The sequence below is a fragment of the Sarcophilus harrisii genome, chromosome 4 (genome assembly GCF_902635505.1).
Source record: "Sarcophilus harrisii chromosome 4, mSarHar1.11, whole genome shotgun sequence".
Taxonomy (NCBI): Eukaryota; Metazoa; Chordata; class Mammalia; order Dasyuromorphia; family Dasyuridae; genus Sarcophilus; species Sarcophilus harrisii.
This window is the reverse complement of record NC_045429.1, coordinates 166,730,338-166,750,643: the sequence shown is the minus strand read 5'-3', so window position 1 is coordinate 166,750,643 and position 20,306 is coordinate 166,730,338. Positions and strand designations below refer to the sequence as shown.

At 37.7% G+C, this 20,306-nt stretch overlaps 1 protein-coding gene across 2 annotated transcripts in view; it reads left to right on the top strand.

Moving 5' to 3' along the window:
* The first annotated feature begins 488 nt into the window (after positions 1 to 488).
* The window catches only part of L3MBTL3 (L3MBTL histone methyl-lysine binding protein 3), a 144,385-nt gene continuing 124,567 nt past the window's right edge, over positions 489 to 20,306 (top strand). The window contains exons 1-2 of one of the 2 annotated variants that reach the window (XM_031964282.1): positions 489 to 629; positions 6,097 to 6,185. The gene's annotated coding sequence lies outside the window, so the exon portion shown is untranslated. The remainder of the gene's footprint in view (positions 630 to 6,096; positions 6,186 to 20,306) is intronic. The other variant, XM_031964281.1, reaches the window with a different exon arrangement.

Genomic DNA, 20,306 nt, shown 5'->3' with positions numbered 1-20,306 from the left:
TTTAATAAGCCGAGAGACGATTAGCGGCCATGAATACTGCTTTAAGAAAAGTAAAGTAAAAAAATAAATAAATAAACAAAGAAATCTAAAACCTGGTCACTCATTACCATTTGGTGAGTGTGTGTGTCTGTGTATCTCTACATTTTACTGTGCCTTAACGGCTCCGAGTCGTTTGACGAGGCTATAGAAAAGATGCACCTGAAATAGTATCTGCTGGTCGCTGCATTTGCTAACAGGCTTTTTAAAATGCTGCTTTTCAGCCGCGAAGGCGAAACAGCAGTAACAGGGAAGCAAGAATAAGACACCCCAGCAGCAGCGGCAGTGGCGACGGTGGCAGCAACGGCGGCGGCGGCGGCGGCGGCGGCGGCGGCAGCGGCAGCGGCAGCAGCCGCCTTACTAGCACTAGCAGCAGCAGCCCTAGCAGCAGCAGCAGCAGCAGCAGCAACAGCAGCAGCAGCAGCAGCAGCAGCAGCAGCAGCAGCCCTAGCAGCAGCAGCCCTAGCAGCAGCAGCGCAGTTTCCCCTCTCCCCAGCCCTGACTCTACGCGCACATGCGCACTGCGCCCACAGCCCTGGACCATTTGTCAGGACTACTCGTGAGACGGAGAAAAAAAAAGAGAAAATTTGGGGGTAAGAAGCGGTTGATCTGATCTAATCTCTAATTAATCCGAAGATTTGTACGTGCCAAAGCCATTCATTTATTTTTCTGGGTGAAGATGAAAGTTCAGAGACCTATAGAAGGAAGGAAGCGCACCCTCCTCTTGTGAAACGATCAGGGGAGGGGAAAAGGACAGAAGGGGCTTTTCCCCCACTTCTCTCCGCCTCTGGGAAAGAGGAGCAAACTTAATCCCGGGGAAAAAGTGGGCAAGTGACTCGGAAATGGCTGGAGAGGGGCGTCTCTGGGCATCACCTTCCGAAGTAGAGTGTGTGAGAGTGTGAAAGAGGAACAAAAGAGAGAGAAAAGAGAAAGGAAAAAAAAATGGGGGGGGAGGAGAAGAGACTTGTATTTTTTTTTCCTTTGGCGTGCACACGGAGGAGGGTGTGGGGGGCTGCGAGGAGGGGAACCTGGGCTCAGCTCGGCCGCCTGAAGGCTCTCGCCAGGCGCACAGGATCTGGGATGCGTGGGGGTGCCCCCTCCCCCGCGTGCCCCCCCCACCCCCCGGAGATGGTCACTTTGGTCTCTTTTCTGATACTGAGCGCGGGGTTGGTGCGGGGAGGGGGAGGGGAGGGTGGGGAGCGCTGTGTCGCCGGCCCCGGGTGCGTGCATGTGTGGGTGCAGCGGAGCCGCAGCCCGGGGAGGGGGGGAGGCGGCGAGCGGGGAGGGGACGAAAGGGGAGGGGGGGGGGGTAGGTGGTGGCCGAGGGTGGGGAAGGGTGACGAGACGAGGGGGGAGGACGGGAGGAGAGGCAGGTCTTCCTGTGCCGATCTCCTCCCCCCCTCCTCAACCCCGGGCCCCGACTCTCGGTCCTCGGCTCCCTTTTTCTCCTCTCCGCTCCTCCCCCCCCGGGGTGGCCTTTGTGCCGAGCGAGCGCACGGGAGGGGAGAGCGAGCGGGCGAGGGAGCAGGACAAGTCCGGGAGCTCGAGGCAGTGGGAAAAAGAGGCCGGGGGACTTTCTCCCTACTCGGGTTGCGGAGAATAGACTGGTTGAATGTACAAGCGCGTCTCCCCCAGGGTGTGCTCGGTGTGTGCGCGGTGGAAAGGCCTCTCCGACCCACGGCGCGCACACGCACTCACACACTCGCTCGCGCACACACACGGAGGAGGGAGAGGAGAGAAGGGAAGAGGAGGAGGAGGAGGAGGAAAAGGAAGGGGGGGGCAGTTTGCATTTTCTTCTTCTCTCCTCCTCCTCCTCCTTTCCTACGGAGTGTGTGAGAATTTAATATAGATCAGCTCCAATTTCCGCCATTTTGGGAAAGTTGCACAAAAATACCCCCCTCCCTCCCTCATACACATACACACACACACACCCTAGTTTATTTCTGCCAGAGGCAGGAAAGTGCTCGGGGGCGGGAGGCGTTGGGGGCCCTCGGGTCCCGTTTTGGGGCAGGGGGGATCAGGAGCAAGGGGAAGGTGGAGGGGGCTGCTGGAGGACCGCCTGGGTCTGGGCTGCCGCTGCCGCCGCCGCCGCCGCCGCCGCTGCCGGCTCACTGCACTCGGCCGGGTGCGGGCGCGGGTGTGTGAGTGTGAGTGAGTGTGCAGTCGCGGCGGGGAGAAGGAGGAGGTGGAGGGGAGGGAAAGACGCGGTGGCGGCAGCTTCTCCCCAACTTGTTTACGCCCCGATTTGGGGGAAGAGAAAAAAGGGGTCTTGTGTGTATGTGTGTGACTGTGTGTGTGTGTGTGTGTGTGTGTGTGTGTGTGGTGAGGGGGGAAGAGATAGAGGCAAAGTCCAGCTTGCGCCCGGGCGCCTGCCGCGCGTGCGGGTGCAGCCGCCCGGGACTGAGGGGTGCTGGGCCCGCCACCCGCCCAGCGGCTGGCGGGAGACTGAGGATGGGGGGGGCGGGGAAGTCGAGGCCGGCTCGGAGATGTGGAGCTTGGGGGTGGGTGGGTGAGGTGAGTTGGAAAGCTCCGAAGCCGAGGTTGCCGCCGCGCACCCCAAGGTGAGGGAAGAGAGGGTGCGGGGCGGGGGAAGAGGGGGAGCACGAACTTCGAGTGTTTGCAAAAGTTTTATTATCCATACAGATTTTAAAAGAAAGTCCCAATGATTTTTCCCCCCTTTTGGCTGGAGCCCGACCCACGGTTGGACCGTGAGAGAAAGTTTAAAAAGAGGGCGGTTTCCTTTCCGCCTTCCCCAAGGAGAGGTGGGGGTGTCTGGGAGTCCGTCTGCTCTCTCTCAGCGGGGTGGGTATGACTCGGGCTTGCCTCGGTCCTGGGGAGATAGTTGTAAAATATTCCGGCGTCTCCTCCTCACTTCCCGCTCCCCGGACACGCCGCCGACTTTGTTAGAGAAGAGCACCCGAAAAAAACAAAAAAAAAAACAAAACGGAGTCTCTTTCCTTATGCAACTTCCTCAGGCGCATTGAACACCCCGGCCCTTCCCTTCCCCTCCCCCAGCGCAGGATCCATCCCTCCCTTTACCGCCTTGTTTTTTTTTTTTTTTTTTTTTTTTTTTTCCCTTTTCAAAAAAAGAAAAGAAAGAGGAAAAAATTTGAGAAAGGAAAGTGCGCTGCAACCGAGGCGGAAATAGATTTCTAATTGTTCCCCAACTTCACAAGAAAGATATCAGATGTGAAATTCACTTGAAAAGAAAGAACCTGGGGGAGTGGGTTGGGGGGTGGTGATGGTAATGTTTATAACCCGCCTCGGGTTTTGCAGGTTGGTTAGTTTCTTTATAAAACACTTAGACCATCGTTGGAAATGCCGTCTTTTCAGATCTGGTATAGCCAGAGACGTGGTTGTTGATGAACCTCGGTCGCGTGGATTTTTGCGCAAGTTTTTCAGGGGGAAAAAAAAAAACACAAGCTGAGTGGAGGAGAGAGCATTTCTCCGGAAAGTTTCAAGTGCAGCAAAAAATAGCGTACGTGCAAAACTGGCCAAGCAGAGACCTCTAGTGGTTAAAGTCGCGTCTTCAAGTTCGGAAGGCAAAATAAAGTCTGGCCTTTACTTGGAGGAAAGTATCTATTTAGACCTGGAAGTAATTAGGAACCCTCAGCCACTGTCCAAGAGTGGATTTGGAATGCTGGGTACCTAAGAACAGTGAATTTCCTAAATCATAGAGGAATGAAGGTACGATTAGAACCCATAAGTTTATGCCTTTTCCTGAGTTCCAAAGGTTACTGGATAAGCAACAAGTATTTATAGTTATCGTGAGTGAAGCTGTGTTTTTAGTCAGCCCCCAGCACAGCTTAAAGCTATTTTCGAGTTTTTTAGGACAACATAGACTTACTTGAAAGTAAATTTTGTCAATATACAAAGACTAATATTTGTATTTTTAAAAAACATTAAGAAATAGAACAGCAGTTTGACTAACGATGCTTGTTTTAGTCCTTAATAAATGTATTTTGAATGATCTCAGTTGCCTTCTCTGAAAAATGAGAGGGTTTGATTTCTAAAGTCTCTGTATAACTTTTATGATTAGTACAGCAGATGACTTTCATCATAGACTTTTTAAGGTGTGTAAAAGGCAGGTTGTTTTTGTTTTTGACTTGACTACTGTTTGGGGCAATTTAAAACTTCATTTCATCTCAGACTGCACGTTAATTTTAAACAAGTTATAAAGTATGACATCAAAGAAATTGTTAAAGAAAAAGAATTTTATTGTTCATGTGGTACGGAATGACCGGTGGATAATCAGAGGGCTATATTGGACTCTCAAAATGTCAGGAGAAATCAAGGAAAGCCTCTTGCAAATATAGTAGACCACTCCCTATTCCCTAACTTTTGGGAGAATATTGACAAGAATTGCACAGGATGGGCAGACACAAATGAGTTGCAGTTTGTGTTGTTGGAGAGAATTAGTTCACAGATTCACTTTGTAGTCTCTTTAGAACTTAGGTTTTCAATGCAGAAATTGTGGAAGTAAATCTCTTGTTTCTGTGATACTCAAATACATCTGTGATTTCATCAATGTGTATGTTTCTTCTGTAGATGCAGAGCATAAACCATCCATACTTGTCTGCCCTGTGTAACTTTTCCATGGTCTCCTCTGAATATAGGAGTTGGTGGGATATGCTAGAGACCTTCTTTGCTTTCTGCTAACATATATAAGATGACAGAATATAGAAATTGGCTACACATATTCCTAAGTTTTTTTGATCTTACATTTCTTTGGGGATCTACTTTACTTCTTTTAGGTTCCTAATTTGAATTATGTTGTACCTTATTCACACCCACTACTGTTCCTCTACATTGCCCTTTGAATGATACTCATTTTTAATTCTTTAATAATTGTCAGTTTTAGATGACTCCACAAGCATACAATAACACTGACACAATATTGATATTATAAAGATGAACACTTGTTTCCAGCAGAAATTTGGAGTCATGAAAATTACTTTGCAATTTCTCCTCCCATTTGGTTTTGCGCACTGCTTGTTCTTTTATACTGTCTGATCAAGTTATATATACACAGATGGACAAGTTCTGTGGGTTGTCTACCTAACTACATGTAATATACACTGGATGATGGTAATTTTTTTTGTCCACTTGGTTTTTCCTGTGTAGATGGTCCAAATTCTTTTGAGTGGTTGTGTATTTCTTCTAACAACTCTCATAATGCATCTGCCATTAGAAGCACTTGTAGGAGCTCATATCCACAGGGATCTTCTTTAGTTGAAAACCTACACAGAATCTTTTCTATGACATTAGTGAATACCTTTGGCTAGCACATATCTCCCTGTTTCATTTGCAATCAGATGATTGTCAAAGAAGGCTAAGACTATATTTTTCTGTATGGAATCAAATGTTTCTTTGTTAGCAAAAACAATAAAAAGTGGGATCTTGTATTCAAAAGTTCTTTCAGGTAGTTTTTGGTAAAGATGGGACTTCTGGAATATTGATTATAAAGGCCTTCCTGTTCTTTACTGACGTCTTCATTGGAAAATGGGTATTCTCTCTCCCTGTATAGATGATTTCTATAAATTTTCTGTTTATTGGGAAATTGGAATATAGTTTGATATTTGCTGATGTTTTTGGTTGCCTTATTTTGATGTTAATAGTTCTGAGATTTTTTTCCCCTCCTCTTAAGCCTTGGGTTTCTTCCTCATTTTCAGTTATCTTTTGAATAGATCTCTTTAGTACCCCCACAATTGTGTCACTTCCAGCATGAATTTTTATGTTATCTCATCTAGCTGCTTTTCCCATCTTTATTCTCTTTGGTGCCATTTCTAACTTTTCTATAAGTTCATCTAGGACTGTGATGTTAGAATCCAAATATAATGACTCTGTTATAGTCATTGATGGTTTAAATATATGTGTGTCTGTACATATACATGTGTAGACATAATTGTATATGTTATAAAAAATATTTGCAGATTGTTTCCATTTTTCCTCTGTGATTCTCCCAATTTTTAACCTTAAATATGTTTGGGGTGACTTTATTTACTTAGGTTTCTCATCAGCCTTTCTTAGATTTTTTTTTCCTCTGCTTTTTCTTTACAGTGATACCACTCATAAGCTACCCACATCCTTCAAAGATTTACTGAAGACATTTATATTACGTTGACCTTGACCATATATATATATTCTTGGTAAATATATCAAATGTTTTATAATTAAAGTATAAGGTACTATTAGCCTCTTTCTTAAGGCAGTTAATTCACATGATTGAAATTCTGTATGCTCTTGTTATAGTCCTAATCTATGGCCTTTTTTCCATCCATATCCCATTTTCATAAGTTATTAAATAAGTCAGGATAAGAGTTATACTTTTAGACCATATCCTTTTCATATTTTTCTTTTAGTTTTGTACTAATTTTAATTTTCTCTTTAGTAAGTCAGTCTTCAAAATGATATAGTGATGATTGAAAAATGAACCTCAAGTTAGTAATGAGGTGTTTCCTGTTTGTTAAAATATAATCAATTTTATCTTTTGTTATGTAATTTGGTACTCATTGAGTGCTTTCTGGTATTTTTAAAAAATATATTCATGTGTAGTTATGAGGCTTTTGTGTAATCTACATGTTTTTGGCTTCTTGCATCCTTACACTGATTCATATTTTCTAACATTTTTCACTGTTACCACCTATTTTTACTTTTGTATTAAGTCATTAAATATCAAAGTATATGTTTATTTCATTTGGAGGATGTTTAAATCTCTGCAACAAATACATAGATTTTAATCGGCACTTATCTTTAGGTGTTTTTTTTTTAATATTAGTGATATATTTTTATAGTGAGCAGTGAATTTGGGGCTGTTTAAATATTTCATGCACTGATGTTTCTTGTTGTCTTTGGAGACATGACACTCAAATCCAATACCCACATCTCTTTAATTTGTTTTTAAGAAAAAATGGTTAAGCCATCTTTTCATTTAGTTGTCCTTTCTGTTTTTCTCCTATTGATTTCATTGTATCACAAATGTCATGATTAATTTCAGTTCTCCCTTTAGTAGGTCCATTACTGAACCATAGGTCTTTGGACAGTAATCTCACAGTTAGATGTCAAAGGTGATATTAAAAATTATGGAGGATCTAAAACCTATTTGATTCTGAGTTTTTTGGTCACCTTTTCTGCCTATCTGGCACTGTCACTGCAAAAGAAAAGGGCCAGATGTAACTAAAGTTTTTAATTTTCTTTGTTTGCATCATTTACCATGGCCAAAGAATTTGTCACTACATGGCCAGTCTACTGGTATAACCAGATTGGCCTTTGGAAAACCGACTTAGAACTTTTGTTCCTCTGGAAGAGCTTTTGAAGAACCCCGAGTCACTTAGAAATCCCAATGAGATGTTAGATTAGGACTTAATGGAGTAGCACCCTTTGTAATTTCATAGGTTTCTTGCCATAACATAAATGTTGTGAGTTATATAAATAAAGTATGAGGCTTCCCTCTGCCTGACACAAATTGAAACATTGGGTGCAGAAAAGGATCTGATGTACTTTGTGAATATATGTTTACTTTTCATCTTCAAGGATAAAAATTCTGTACATATCCTGGAGGCTTTGTCCTGGGGAGAAAATGTCCTGGGGGTTTTTTAGGTGTAGGTCTACTGGAGTCTCTTCCTCCCCCTCCCCCCCTTCACCTATTCCCCTATTTGTCTAAAGAGGGTTTGAATGGACATTTTTAAATAACCCTTAAGTTTATCTTTAATTCTTTTCTAGTTGGCAGGTTCTTAACTAGCATTTCAATTGCACATATTCATTACTGGAGTTAGATTGTCTTATTCTTAAGTACTGGGGAACTGGAATGAAATATTTTAAATTTGCATAATAACAGTACTCTGAAACATCTTCCACTGCATCCTCACTATAACTGCTTTTTGGGAACAGAGGGAAGTTTATAATGAGGTCCTTTGGGTAACTAAACCCCCCTTGGTTGAGGGCCAAGATAATCTGCCTCAAACCACTCCATAGCGTAATAGAGTTATAGTGACTTTCCAGTGTATTATGTGCCAATTTTTCTATGGTAGAAACAATTTAGAGTTTTCAGCTGGAGTCCCATAAGGTGGGTTTTTGTTGTTGTTGTTTTTTTGTTTGTTTGTTTTTGTAACCCATCTCTTCTCTAAGATTGTGTTTTGTCGTGTTGCTTTGTTTTCTGGGTGAAGGACATGTGAGGTCAGTGGGAAGTAATTGGTAACAATGGGTATAGTATGTCAACCAGTTGATATTCTACTGTTTCATTCATTGTCAAGAAATATTAAATGCCTACTGTGTACAGAACACTAATATGTGTCTGTGTACTGTACACAGTGGAACACAAGAAGGAAATGAATTTCAGATAATTTATAACAAGATTACTTCTGTTCCCATGAAATTTATAGTATATGTAAATCTTTTGTATGTCTTACATTTCTTATTTTCTTTCACTTCATCTGCTCTTAATGATCAGGATTAATTCAGATTGAGTGGCAACATTATTGCACATGTAAATAAGGTAAAAAAAAAACTCCAAGTTATAAATAACCAAGAAAATAATGTAAATGAAAAAAGTATTTATTAAATCCATCAACTTGTGGAGCTATCTTCAATGCTGCACTCAACATACTAAACAGATGTGTTCCCCACTCTTAGAGATATTAACCTTCTCTGTAGTTCAGCACAGACAGCATGGGGAAAAAATAAACATATGAAAACACTGCAGACACAAACATATTTTCTTTATGCATAAAGAGTGCAGGATGTTGCATATTAAGATATAGTAGTTTGTTGAAATTATCATCTTTGTAAAAGAGAGATTTCAAGGATAAAATATAGAGAGTTAATTCCTAAGTGATTTGTTTTAAACAGTATTGTGTGTTGACTTTTCAAAATTCTAGAATAGGATTGCTTTTCTATAAAAGAACATGTGGCTTCTGGTTTTAAGATAGGCCTCTTTTATATAGATGTCTCTTTGTCTTTTAAATAGGGCAAAGATCACTTTTTTATACAATTCTAATGTACAAAGCTGTTTGTGTGTGTATATATATGTATGTAAAACTGGGTTGGATCATAATTGCATATTTAAATAATAGTAGTAAATAACATAAACAAATCTTCCAAATTGGAACAGTATTGATTTTAGTTACAAATATGATTAGGTTGATGGTCTATAGGAAAATTGGAGTAATGAGAATTTATATACTGGGAGTTATAGGAATTTGTTAAAGAAATGTAGGTTAAAAATTAAATGACTAGAATCATGGAATGTTATAGTTGTAATATGTAAATTGAGAGGTGACCTAACCCATTTTATGGGCAAGGAAAAGGAGGCTCAGATGGAGGGAGTTACTTGCTAGGGTAACATAGAACTTGACTGATTGAGTCAGAAAGAGAACTCCTGCCCTTTGGTTCAGTGTCCCGACCTCTCCCCCCAGACTTGAAAAAACGTATTCTCCTGAAACTTTAGTTGTTTAAGATCTGGTTTCTAATTTGGGTCCTCAGACTATGTATAAATCTGGTATTCTTTCTACTATGTTCTACTCTGTGATATTCATAATTTTCAATGCTTGTATATACCTAACTTTACAAGTTAATTATTTTGAGTTTTGTTTTTTTCTTTGATTACTTTTATTCCCTCTGATGAAGTTGCTTCACAGTCAAAATTTAAATTGTCAAGTAAGAAGAAGAATGGAAATTTCTTTTCCAAACAAAAATTTCCCAGCTTAGTGAAGACAGTTGGTTTATAAGTAGTTATATTTTATGTGGAGGTAGGGCAGGTACCTTTTTGGATCTTCAGTGCCAAAAATTGTCTCTATGAATTAGATGTGAATACAAGCTATATTTCTGCAGATTAGTTAACCAGCTTTTACCTAGTGACAACTGTGTGTTGGAAGTTTTTGCCTTAAAGGAGTTTACATGTTTTTTCTTTGGTCCAGATGTGATTTCTTCCTGGTTGATGTAGGAAGATTTGGTGTACAGATCTTTCACCTTGTTAATCTTAGCAATCAGGAAGATCTGGTTTATATACTGGTACAGAATTAGACCTTAGGCCAGTCATTTGAATCTTCGAAATCTTCTTCATCTATAAAATTGGGGCTAATAATTCTACTTATGTCTGTTGAAAAGAATGTACATACATGTGCATATATGTAATATGTATATGTATGTCCATGCACATACACATGCATAGCTATGCAACTACTATTAGGAAATTGCCTGAGGACACTGAGCAGTCTTCCTGAATGTAGGTCTATCCCTTTATCTGCTAAGTCACACTACCTTTCTAGTAGTTTATTAAGAGTTCTTTAATACCCTATTACAATGTGATGACAGTGTAATAGTTTCAAATTATGAGGGCAAAGAGATAAGGTCTAAACCGTTGTTGGGAGTCAGTGAGCCAGACTTTCCTAGAAAAATCATAGATAAAAGATTATTAGAACTAGAAGGTATCTTAGATTTCACCTAGTCTCCAAGTGTCAGACTAGCAGCCCACCAAACTCCTGAGTGTGACCTGAATCAGATTATAATGTAATTGGGAAATGTTTCACAAAATCCAATGAAAATAAGGCTAATTTGTGGTTTTCTAAGTCAAAGAGATCTATTTCTATTTGAGTTTGACTCCACTAATGAATGTGCTCTAACTTTATCCTTTTACAGAGGAGGAAACAGTCCTAAACAGCTAAAGTGAGTTGTAGTAAATTGCAAAACTAGATTCAAAACCTGATCCCCAAACCAGCTCTATCTGCAGAATCTGGTTGCATTACTTATTTGAGATCATGTGGGGTATATTTTAATGCATCATCTTTTCATGTTTTGTCTACATCAAAAATGTTATGGTGCTAGTCTGGTGGAGTATACTCAGTAAATTTTTCCAGTAATGGGTACAGATTGATCCACCCACAGTCTCATTTCCAGTGTACTTTGTGACCAATGACATATTCAGAAGATTAGGGTCTTCCTAGGGGGAGGGACTCCTTCATTGTAAAGAATCTGGATCATTCTGTGATAAAGAATTTCTTTTTTAGAGTTTAGAGAAAAACATCATTCTTTTTTTTACAGGCATAATATGATAAATAAAATTGAATTGCAAATCTTATTGAGTTGATTGAAGAAGGAGAAAGATGTATTTTATAAAAGAACTTTCTTACATCAGGTAATGTTTTCATAATGGCTCTTTATTGTATTGAGGCTACACTCATTTTACTGATAACAGATTAGAAAGAGATTAGAAAGTGGATTGTATCTATTCCAGCCAATGTTCAGCATGATGTCTGTGAGTGAAATCCTGTCTAAGGGAGTGGAGAGTGGTGTTGAGGGAAAACCAAACTGTAGAAAAACATCTCCTTGAGGTGACTTTTAATTTACAAGATGAGTCAGGAAAGACACATTTACTCACTCTGAGGTGCATTTAAAACTTAAGTCAGTATTTACTGGTGTTTGATCAACACATTTTTATATGAGTGTCTGTTTTCTGCAAGTTATGTGCTTGGCTGATGGGCATTTGAGGTATAGAGTCTTTAAGTCCCTTGCCTTCAAGGGGGGAAAAAAACCTGTATGTACTATATACAACCCAGAGTCTGAAGTTGTAAAATGAATGATGCATGACAGGTGCTCTGCTTTAGAGCAAACAGCTGATCACTCATTAGACATAACCAATACTCATTTGTTGTTGAACATTAGCTGTAACTAAAAGAAAGTATTCTGAAGTATAGATTTTTTTGCTTTAATTTCTTTAAAAGAATTATTAATATTAAAAAAGTTTAGAGTTCTAAATCTCTTCCTCCTTCCAGCCTTTCCCTACTCTCCAAGACAGTAAAGCAATCAAATATAGATCATAAATGTGCAATTATCTGAAACTTTTCATATTAGTCATTTTGCATAACAAGACTCAAATAAAAGAAAAAAAAGAAAGTGAAAAATAACAAGCTGCAGTCTGTATTCAGTTAATATGAGTACTTTCTCTGAAGGTAGATCATCATCTTCATCATCAGTCCTTTGGAATTGTCTTGGGTTATATATTGCTGTTAATAGCTAGCTCCTCATGGAACAATGTTTTATTGTGTACAACATTCTTCTGGTTCTGTTCACTTCACTGTGCACCAGTTCATATAAGTCTTTCTGAAATCATCCTGCTTGTCATTTCTTATAGCACAATAATATTCCATTAAAATCATACCGCAGCTTATTTAGCCATCCCCTAGTTGGTTATCTCTTTGATTTCCAATTCTTAACCACTAGGAAAAGAGCTGCTATAAATATTTTTTGTGCAAATAGATCATTTTCTCTTTTTTGGAATGTTTTTGGGATATAAATCTTGCAGTGGTACCTGCAGGTAGAGATTTAAATATTGTTTTGACTTTTATGTCAGGGATTTCAGTTGCTATTTAGAGAGGAAACCTTAAGAGACAATGGAGTTAACTCAAGAAAAAGGAAGGTAAAGTTGCAGTTAATGGCCTGGGTCTATAAAACCAGTAAGACAAAAGGAGGTAGGTGGGTTGGAAACAGAAGAAAGAGAAAATATTTGGGAGGGGAAAAGTAAAAAATATATTGAAGGACAGAATTTCTGGAAATATGGATAGCAACTCATTTGGGTGACTAAAGAAAAGTTTCCTAAGTTCCTAGAAGCTTCAAGAGGCAACAAGTCATTAAGCTGTTAAAACTCTGTATCTTGGATAGCCACTCAGTGTTACCAATGAAGAAATTCATTTGACCCCTTTAAAGTGGTTTCAACCTATAATAAACATTGTAACACTTAGATTAATATTTAGAATCCTCTACTCTACAGTTCTTCTTGGAACTGAAGGGCATCTTAGAAAATCAATTTCTGTTCTTAGAGTATCAGAAGAGTATCAAAAGAATAGAATGATCTAAAGAAAAGAATAATCTAAAACTAAAGAGATAAATTCACAGACTATTCTGTTAAATATCTCAATCTCTTATCTTCCCTGAAGTCTGAAGTATATAGCAAAGAATTAGCTTCTAGCTAGAGCATCTTAGCATTAAAACTAATGATTTATTCCAACAATTACATTTATACTGCATGTAATTGTTGGAATAAATCATTAGTTATAATAATAAATTATACCAGGATACTAAACTAGGTTAAGAAATCTATGTAATTAGTATTGTCCCCACCCCCACCCCCCATCTGTTAAAATGATTGAGCTCTGAGAAGTGAATTGAAACTCCCGAGTGGGTCAATATAATGTGGGCATTAAGATGAACAGTATGATTAGATGCCCTCTTTGTGGTTTTATTTTGGTTGTTTTTGGTTAATTTAAATGACATTATTTTCCTGTTGACCTGCAGAGATTGACTGAGTTAAGTATGAAGGCCTGACTTTTTATGGGGGGAAAAATCAAAACAAAGCCATATTCAAATTTTGCATATTAGTGTTTCTTTAAATATCATCATCATCAGTATTATTTGTATATTTATGAAAATGTTAAGATAATTAATTGAGAATGAGCAGCTTTATTTTTAATCTTTTCAGTATGAGATTTTTAAAAATTATGTTATTAACATAAATACACATCTTTCTTCCAAACAAGACACCTTCACATTGTTTTTTAGTTCTAAGAGTTTGTTTGGGTACTGATCTTTCCTGGTATAAGTTTTTGTTGAACTAGGTATTTTAAGGGTATTTTTGCTTCTTATCTTAGAGAGTGTATGTTTAACTTAAAGCCAAATAAACCTCTAGAGTGGAGTATATCAAGTGTAGCATGTCTTTTAATATTGTACATAATGGTTTCTGACTCTAATTTCCATAATTTTTAAAATTTCTTTTTTTTGGGGGGGGTATTGGGTTCTTTTCTTAATCTTCCCTTCTACCACCACCCCCTTTTTAGAGAGGAAGTAGGTTAGGTGTCAGCCTCAAATAATTTTATCCTTTTTATTGCACAGAAGAGCAGGAAGTTGAGATTTATGAAGAACTGGTGCCTCTGGTAACTAATCCTTTGCATATAATCATCATGGCAACAACAGTAAAAAGGCTAAATACACTATTACTGCATTATAAACAGAAGAATTTTGTCACAGCACTATGAAAGTGATGGAAGGGAATAATTTAAAGATTGCATAAATAATAAAAAAATAAATAGGAAGATTTTAAAAAGTTCCCCCCCCCCCTCAAAATAAACAGTGGGCAGTAGGTAGATGACCAAATGCTAAAGGAAAGTATTATTTTGGCATTAAAAATGACTTTGAACTCTTCTAGATTTTGCTGACATTAATAGAATGTATGAGATAGGTCCTAAGAACAAAATCTTTGGTCTTTATACAACTATTTTTTATTCTAATATGTGTGCAATTCAGAGTTCTTATCAGGCAGGGTGAGTACACTATCAAAGCCAGCATCTGTCATGCCTGATTTGAAAGAAAGTTTTTACTTTGTAGCAATATCTGTTTGTTGAAAGATGCTTTGAATTTGACTTCACACAGAGACACAAGTCTTCATTAAATAAGCTTGTTTTAAAGGTTTGGATTTTAATTTTTCTTAATTTGTTCTTCCCCACTGATGGGGTAGTAAGGAGAGTTTCCTGGGAAATTCTAGGAAACTTTTACTACATTAATAAATTAGAGCTCAGTTGTTATATAGAACTGTGACTAATAGATGTTCCTTACTTTTACTTAATGAGATTGAGATCATAGATTCTACTTTCAGCTATTCCAAATGGGAATTGTCTTTTCTGAAAGTGGTTACATGGTCCAGTAGATAGAGTGCATCCTTGGATTCAAGAAGACCGAAGTTCAGATTCAGTGTCAAATACTTACTAGCTTTATGACCCTGGACAAGGCACTTTTACAGAGTTTCCTCCTTTATAAAATAGGGATAATAATAACACCTACCTCTCAGGGTTGTTGTGAGGATAAAATGAATAATGTAAAGTGCTTTATAAATTGTAAAGTTATACATGTTAACTATGCACATTCTAGCTATTATTAATCCCTTATATTCTTCTTCTCTGTTCCCTTTCGTTTCTTGTTTCCTCTCAGGGTTTTATACAATTGAAATACTACTATGATGCTTTAGAAGCATATGTGTTAGTTTTCTACTACTTTCTTTGAGGGTTCATGGACTTTTGTAGCAAGATCTAATTCATTCATTAATGATTTTTTTTAAAGTGGCCCCTATATGCAAGATCCTGTACTAAGGGCCAGGATTGTGTCCTGCCTAGCCATTTAAAGACCTTCACAATCTGGCTCCATCTTATCTTTCTGGGCTGATTATACTTTACTCCTCTTCACATACTCTCTGTTTCAACCAAAATGACCTACTTGCTCTACCTCTTAAACAACATTCCATATCCTCTCTGCATGGCTCTTCATAGGCTGTCCCCTATCCCTGGAATTCTTTATTTAACCCTTTCCCTCTGCTTGGAACTTCTAGCCTCCTTTAAAGACCAGCTCCATGTGTTAGCATTACTGAGAAGGTTGGGTTTTGTTTTTTTTTTTTTTTTTTTATTCTCCAAGTTGTTAGTATTCTTTTCTTCTTGCTCCCTAAATTACTTTTCATGTTGCATTTATCTAGGTATATCTTAGTCAGATTTAATGCCCTTGAAGACAGGAACCTAAAACAAAATCTTTAAATGCTTAAGATTGTAGCACATGGTAGGTGCTTAATAAATGCTTGTTAAATTGAATTGAACTGTGCTAGGAATAAGGTGTGCTAACATTGCTAGGATAGATAAGATAGATGAATAGAGCCCAGGCCCTGGAGTCAGGATAACCTGAGTTCAAATCCAGCCTGAGAGGCACTTACTAGCTGTGTGCCCCTGAATAAGTCACTTAACTCTGCCTCAATTTTCTCTTCTGTAAAATGAACTGGAGGAGGAAATGGCAAACCACTCTAGTATCTTTTCCAAGAAATCCCCTAGTAGGGTCACAGAGTGGAAGCATGTCTAAAATTATGATTGAACAAGGCACAGAATATGTTCATTGTACTTGTTTTCATGCTGAGATTTTTACAGGCATGAAAGAAAGGTAGATCAAGAGTTTGATCCAATGAGCCCATATCCATTTTAGGTCTCTACCAGATCCCTACAAAGTAATATTGGAGCTTACCCTTTTCCCATGGTTCAAAGACACCACAGCTTCTACTTTTACAACAATTCCTTTTGTATTTTCTTTGTAAAAGCCTTACTCTCTTCTTTACTCCTTAAGTTGAATATTCCCCAAATTCTTTCAGCCTCTTTTATCTTATGACATTAATTTCCATAATTTCCATTGCTGTCTGTGTTCAAGTGACTTTCAACTCTAACTTCACAGCCCAACTTTTTTTTCGTCTTTGTATTTCTCTATCCTTCTTCCTTCAGGGTTCTACCTTAATATTCCTCAGAGCCTCAAATTCATACCACAAACCAAACTTGCCCCTAAATTTACTCCTCTTTTCTAACTTCATTTTTAAAAATATATCTGCCATGTTTAAAATCTTCCTTATTTCTCATTTCTCATTTTTAATCATTTACCTAACTTGTTGATTCCATCTGTCAAAGCTAATTAGTAACTGTCTTAAGAGAATTCTTCAGACAATTTTTATGTCCTAATTGGTTCTTTTAGAGTCTATGTCTTTGACTTTTCTTTTTCCTCTCCTTATCTCTAATGTTCATACTTGACTATAGGTACTTGTTGCCATATGCCTTGAATTTTAATAACTTTTGCCTTTTTTTCCCCTTCTCTCCTCCAATCTGTTTTTTATACCATTATCAAAATAATCTTTGGAGATCTTGATGCAGTCATATTGTTCACCTTTTCAGGAATTTTGTGATTCCCAGTTGTCAGTAAGCAATATTCAAACTCTTGCCTAGTGACAGATCTCCTCTATATTTTGACACCATCTTGTCATTTTTATGTAACCTCATCAACCTCATCTCTGTGCTCTCTATACTTCAGAGTAATCCTTTTTCTGTTCTGTGACCATATCTAGTCCTTTTCCACCTCTGTGTTAGAATGTTCAACTCAAATGTTACCTCCTTTTGATGATCTTTCCCTTCAGACCTCACATACCTCAGATCCAGTAAGACCTGGATCTTTCGAGTCCTGTGACTGATGTATACTAGCTTTTTGATAATGGCATGAAGAATAAATTGTAGGAGGGAAGAAAAATGAAGTAGAAAGATCTAAAGCTATTGTAATTCAGGGTATGGGGCAAGTCACTATTCCTCACATGCTCTAGACAGTCCTCTTAATACTACAAATTACAGAGTAGGTGTAAATCTGCATTGGTAGAGGAAATTCTATATGTAATTCAAATCACAATTGCCAAGTTCCTGTCCTATTATGCATACATTATGCATTTACTTATATTTGGCATTTCTCTACTCAATTGTATTGGAAAATTAAAAATTCAACAATACTGATTTAATTTGTTTGTCTTATTCCCTTATTTGAATGCAAGCTCTTTGAAAGCAGTGACTTTTCCTTACCTAAACTTTGGGTCACCATTATCACTGACCTATTTCTCTGGGAAAAGTAGATACTTAAATATTTGTTGAATTTCTTGTATTAACATTGTTTGGGTCAAGCAAGTAATGAACTGTGGCTTCTTCTTTTGTCTGATCCTTCTGTCTTTCTCCTCAATTTTTATGGAAGGTTCATATTGATGAGGCGATTTGAGAAAGGCATGTGCTCACTAGTAAGTGGGCATTATGGTCTCATTTTTACAGGAAATTGTAGCCTTCTTGACTACTACAGTGATAAAGAGAATACCTACTATGGTGATCTCAATAATGAGATCTGGGGCATGGTAGCATCCACTAGAAGTATGTTCAGGATGTCTTCCTATGGTTTATAGCAACAAGGGAATCTTTAAGTTTTCAGGAGAGCTGGACAACTTTCAAGAAAAAGTATTTTAGATGGTTAATGGTGGTGCATTAGAGATGCTCCTATATTTTAATGTATATACCATGAGTGAAGAAATTCAACATGAAGAGCTAATCTTAGTTTATCATTTCAGTCAGAAACTGGTCTTCTTTGAATATGACAATGATTGACTTTTTCCCCCATCTGACTGTGTCGGCATCATAGTAACTAAAACATAGACTAAAAAATAATAATAAAAAAATACAAGGTTTAGTTATAGATTCAGCCATAAGTGATTTTTGCTTTCTTTCAGTTCTATCTACCAATTAGCAAAGACATTGAGAAGGCTTTAGAGTACTTTTTTTTATCTTCTGGTACTTAGAGATCTTTGTTTTAACACTGAGACAAGAGTCTTATACTGAGTGGTCAAAGTCTTTGTTTTGTCCATTTTAAAGGAGAGTTTTTTGTACTCTTTAAGTAGAGGCATTAAAAGGACCTTTGCTTTCCCATTAAAAATTTTTTTTGTTTTAAATTATAGAGTACTTTTTCTCCCTATTTCCCTCATTCATTGGTGGGGGGGAAGAAAAAAAAGAAAATATGGAACTCCTGCATCACATACTTATGGTCATACACAATAAATTCCCCCTTTGTACACATCCCATTTTTTTACTTCATATTAGTCCATGATTGCCTTGACATGAGGTGGAAAGCATTTTTTTTTCTTCAAATCTCTGGAATCCTGGTGGAACATTTAGTTGATTAGAATTCTTAAGTCTTTAAGAATTGTTTTTTCCTTTTCTACAGTCCAGGATGATGATTTTGCATTCAATAGTTAGGTTGAATATCAATTTTAGGTAACTTCCTAGCAATGACAATATAGTGGCATCTATTACACGTTGCCTCAATTGGAGGAGCAGAATCCTTTACAAAAAATGAAACATAACTTTGCAACAAGGTTTTTTAACAGATTAAACTGGTTTCATCACTTCCAGTGTTGATTGTGTATGCACTAGTTGAATTGAAGAGAAAAAAGGTTCCACACAATATTTAAAATGTTACCCTTAAGAACTCTCATTTGTTGAAGTGTAAAGTCTTTCCCTCACTTTTTTTTTTTTTTTTCGCTAATGGAAGAAGAAAACTAAAACTGAGGTGGAAAGACTTGTAATGTCACAGAAAGGACCACTCCTGCCAAAATAATATTGACTGTTGGCATTGGTACCTGATTAGTAGATGGAAGAAAAATGTATAATCTCTGCCAGTGGCTCTAAGTCTTAGCAATGATATTTAACCAAGGTGCAAAATAGCCACTGGCTTTAAAATTATTTTGTGACATGGAAGCATGGTAAAAACTCCTCATACTATCAGTTTTATAGAAAATTTAAAGAGCCATGATCTTTAGGATAAAACAATGTACAAATTTTGAATTTGAAGCAATCTCTTAGATATATGGATTATTAGTTATCATCTGTAACTTTAATTTCATTTTTTGGATAGAGAGCTTTAAATGAGAAACTTACTTCATATCACTACAAATTGACATATAGAGAGTGGTCTGGGGCCTTGAGAGGTTAAATAATCTGTCCAGAGTTACAGAGTTAGAGAGTGTCAGAAATGGAAATTGAACATACATCATCTTTATTCATAGGATTGTTTTCTATCCACTAATCTGTGTTACATCTTAAATAAGCTTAATATGATGCAAAAAGAGGTAGGCATTACTAGTACATTACTTAGTATATTACTTTTGTGTCTATAGCATTTGTCTTCAACTTTGCCTTTTTTATAGCCTTCCAAAATACATGAAAGAAGTCTCTAGACTTGAGAAAAGAGCATTGGAAATTGATTCATGTGAAATTTTTTATGGTTTATGAATTTTAGATATGTAGATTATTAGTTCTAATTCTATATTCTAAATGATTACTTCTCAAAAATCAAGCAGTTTGCTTTGTATAATGAATACTATTCAGTAACTAGGTATGTTGATTTGTGTGTGTGTAGATTTATATATTGTACTTTTGAATTTATGAACTTCACTACTTCCCTCCCAGATGCTAGTGAGGATTAGTTATATTCTGTTTTAAGCAGCAGTTAACTCAGAGCAAGAAAGGTATGTGATGACATAGAACATAGTTACATCAGCCATATAATAAAGCAAAAATATTTATATGGCAAATAGTGGCTTGGCATAATTTTTCTTTTTCAAAAAAACTTTTATTATTCAGTTGCAAAAGAAAATAGTGGAACATGCTGAATATCTGACTAAAAAAATAGCACATTGAAACTTGTCTCTAAAGGGCTATTCAGGTTTCTCAGTCCCTATACTGGAAGAAATTGTGTAATTACTGTTACTGTACTAGATGTTAGAAGGAAGTCACTTTGTCTGCCATTAGCTAATGGGAAATCAGTGCATTTTTCTAGTTAGTACATATTTGGGTAAGGCAAAACCCAATGCACAGCTAAAAAGCAGTGCTTTTTTTGTTCACTCAGTATAA